Here is a 4,164-nt window from a genome sequence, read left to right as displayed (position 1 = left end):
TTGTGTGTGCATGTGTGTTCACATGGAGTGTGTGTCAGTGCATTTCTATGGGGTTGTGGACGTGTGTGTTGATGTGATGTTGATATGTACGTTGTGTTTAGAGTGTGTTATGTGTGTGTGTGTGGATGTGTGGGTGTGTGTGTGTGTTTTAGTGTAGATCTGGAGGTGTGTTAAGTTGTGTTTGGTGTGTGAGTGTATTTATGTTGTGTCCCTCGGGTCCACCAGCCTCTCAGCGTCCAAGCCCCGCCTCCAAGCGGGGCTACAGGGCGGAGCTAAAGGGCGGAGCTAAAGGGCGGAGCTACAGGTTGGGGCTGGAGGGCGGAGCTACAGGGCGGGCTGGAGGGCGGAGCTACAGGGCGGGGCTGGAGGGCGGAGCTACAGGGCGGAGCTAAAGGGCGGAGCTACAGGGCGGGGCTGGAGGGCGGAGCTACAGGGCGGGGCTGGAGGGCGGAGCTACAGGGCGGAGCTAAAGGGCGGAGCTACAGGGCGGGGCTGGAGGGCGGAGCTACAGGGCGGGGCTGGAGGGCGGAGCTACGGGGCGGGCTGGAGGGCGGAGCTACAGGGCGGGGCTGGAGGGCGGAGCTACAGGGCGGGGCTGGAGGGCGGAGCTACAGGGCGGTCTGGAGGGCGGAGCTACAGGAAGGGGCTGGAGGGCGGAGCTACAGGAAGGGGGCTGGGGGCGGAGCTACAGGGCGGGGCTGGAGGGCGGAGCTACAGTGGTAAAAGGTGTATCAGAGGCTGTAGTTAATACACTCCACGTGTTTCCTGGATCCGTTTTGCAATAACAAGCAGGGAAAATCTGGCCGTTGTATATTTTTAAAGAAATGTTGAATAATAGGATTGTTTTTAGTCACCTGTTGTTTGTGTCGTCTTTTGTATTAATATCCACACATCGGCTTTGTAGAGGGAGGCGATTTGATTGGCTGCAGTATGCGTCTACAAAGAAAGAAGAAAGAAAAGTCAGACACGCCCTCGGCCATCCGTCGATGGACGGATGTAGTGCGAACAAGGTGCCCGCTGCATCCGTCCGTTGACCGATGAATGGGGACGGACGCGCAATGCATTGTGGATCCGTGCGCTGAAGGCTCCGTCAAAAAGTTTAAAAATGTTCAACTTTTTCGGCAGCGACGGATCCGTCTTCCAATCAGATCGCGTATGCAAATGTGAGCGCTGTGACGCAACTCGGGCTCTGACGATACTGGAAAGCTCCCCCATCCGTCAGCCACGCCTTCTGACGTCCTTTGACTGACGGTGCAGTGGGCATTACCCTACATGCCCACTGCACCGTCAGTCAAAGGACGTGGGAAGGCGTGGCTGACGGATGGGGGAGTAGTCTTTGCAGAGGCATCCGTCAGCCAATCAAATCGCTTCGCCGGGTTCTTCCCGCTTCTTCCTGCTTGTTGCGTTGTCAAGATGACCCGCTTTCCCGCTTTCCAGTATCGTCAGAGCCCGAGTCGCGTCACAGTGCTTAAATTTGCAGACGCGATCTGATTGAATGACGGATCCGTCGCTGCCGAAAAAGTTGAAAATATTTCAACTTTTTGACGGAGCCGCAGGCTCCAACGGAACGGACGGATCCACAATGCATTGCGCGTCCGTCCCCATTCAAAGTCAATGGGGATCAGTCAACGGACGGAGGTAGTGGGCACGGGGCGTTAGGATTCGTGTATACGCCTGAAACGCAAACGATGACGTCATTAGCCCCCCACGAGCTCGGGGACGTCAGAGTTACGTTGAATTTCTTATTTTATTTGTATTCTTTTTGTAGCTTTAAATAAAGCCCCTTGATCAATTTAATTACTAACTGTACATTAATAGTATTTCTGCTCAATTTAAAAGGTTGAATCTGAATGTTTCTATACAGCGCGGCGGCGCAGGCTGTATACGCGCAGGCTTGATGCGCTCCACTTTTTTCTGTGGAGAACCAGCGCTATATATTTACTATTATTTATTACAGCGTTTCTACAGCTCGATGCGGTTTCGCAATTACTCCGTCTTTACGGAGATATTTCTGAACCGCATCAAACGAAACCGGATCGTTTTTCGCACGTTTCGGCTCCGTGTGGACAGGGCCTCAGGATTGGACAGGATTGTCGTTGACCCGGTTCTCTCTCTCTCTCTCTCTCTCTCTCTCTCTCTCTCTCTCTCTCTCTCTCTCTCTCTCTCTCTCTCTCTCTCTCTCTCTCTCTCTCTCTCTCTCTCTCTCTCTCTCTCTCTCTCTCTCTCTCTCTCTCTCTCTCTCTCTCTCTCGGGATGAGTCACAGTTCTCAGAGTGAGAGGTCATGACCCCGGTTCCTAGAGATCGCTCGGGGCTCCTCACCGTATTGTCGCTGCCATCGCTAGAAAAACCACACAGTCCTGGAGATTACCCCCGGGTTCCTGGGGGCCCCCGGGTTCCTGGGGGCCCCAGGGCGGGGGGCTGATTTCCTAAACCCAGAGGGACAACTGGGGACATTTTAGCTCAGTCCCAATAAGCCAATCAGCTGCCTCTGAGTCCTCCTGGCTCTGCCCTATGAGGTCCAATGCTACACCCTCTTCCAAAAGTTTAACCACACTTATCACACCTAAACACACGCGCACGCACGCAAGCGCGCACACACTACTGAAAAGACATGTTGCTCTCAAACGTCCAAATGCATTGAAGCTATCCAAGGATCTTAATCTTACTATTATGACTCCTTCACTGATCTACTGTCTGTTACACACACAAACAGGATGACACAAACACACACACACACACACACACACACACACACACACACACACACACACACACACACACACACACACACACACACACACACACACATACATAATTAGAGACACACGCTCACAAGACTTGCGCTGCCTTCTGTAAACCCTTTGGTGATATCTGCGTTGATCTAAATCTAAATATCCAACCTAAAGACCTTCGCTAATCTGGGTGTGGAATGCAATCCGTGTCTTCTGAAAGCTTTGATCATACGGATCATTATTCAATTCAGCAATACAAAATAAATATTGATTTCTGTAAATTTTTTGGCCGAATCAGTGCAGAGATTTTTCTATTTTCTTTCCGCCACGCAATGAAACGAGCTATATAATAATCGTTTATTTATTTTTTTATCAGTAAATAAGCTAAATACTTTACAATATCTGGTTTTAACTTAGCTTCTGCATGAGAATAATTGTAGGCCTATGCATCAATCAATGATAAAACTTAGAACATGTTTCTCCATTTTTCCCTGAACTCACCTGCAGACTTTGGGTCTTTAAAAAAGTGTGTGTGTGTGTGTGTGTGTGTGTGTGTGTGTGTGTGTGTTGTGTGTGTGTGTGTGTGTGTGTGTGTGTGTGTGTGTGTTGTGTGTGTGTGTGTGTGTGTGTGTGTGTGTGTGTGTGTGTGTGTGTGTGTTACGAACAGCTTGTAAGAGAGAAGTTGTGGCCGGTTGTGAATGAGCAGCGTGACGTCAGCGCCCGAATGTCAACAATGTAGCGATTGAGAGCAGGAGGCGTTCCAGTCGAGTGTACACACACACACACACACATGTACACACGCACACACTAACACACACACGGCGGAGAGAGCGGAGTACAGCGCTGCACACTGGCGCCGTCCCGAACACACTGACTCAACATAACACACACACACACACCGGCGGACGTCTCGTCAACACGACTGCAGCCGCGGGATCACGGACGTGTCGGTGTGGAGCTGAACGGAGCGCGAGAGGGAGAGAGAGAGAGAGGGAAAAATAGAGAGAGAGAGGGAGAGCCGCTGCTCCTCCTCCTCCTCCTCCTGTTCGAGGCTGGCCCGCGCGTCACCATGTGAGGACCGGGGAGAGAGCACCAGGCTGGAATACGAGACGCACACAGAGTCCGAGGTAAGAGCGGAGCTTTTGGTTCTAAACCCGCCGTCGAGCGCGTGAGTGGAGTTGTTGTCGTGTTTTCTGGGGGGGGGGTCGGGGATGCTGGAGTCTGAACTCAAGCGTGCATTAAGAACCAGCGGCTCGTTTCATGCCCCGATCCTAGTTGAGACGCGGTGTGTGTGTTTTTGTTTGTGCGGGTTCGTGTGGGTTCGTATTTGCGATTTTGGGTTTGTGTGTGCACAGCTCGTATTTTGGGTGTGAACGGGTTGGAGTTGAGAATAAAACCACATCCTGCTAAATCTGCTCCGACTTGGTGTGT

This window comes from Gadus morhua, chromosome 21, assembly GCF_902167405.1.
Source record: "Gadus morhua chromosome 21, gadMor3.0, whole genome shotgun sequence".
In the NCBI taxonomy this organism is placed as follows: domain Eukaryota; kingdom Metazoa; phylum Chordata; class Actinopteri; order Gadiformes; family Gadidae; genus Gadus; species Gadus morhua.
This window is presented reverse-complemented; position numbering follows the sequence as displayed.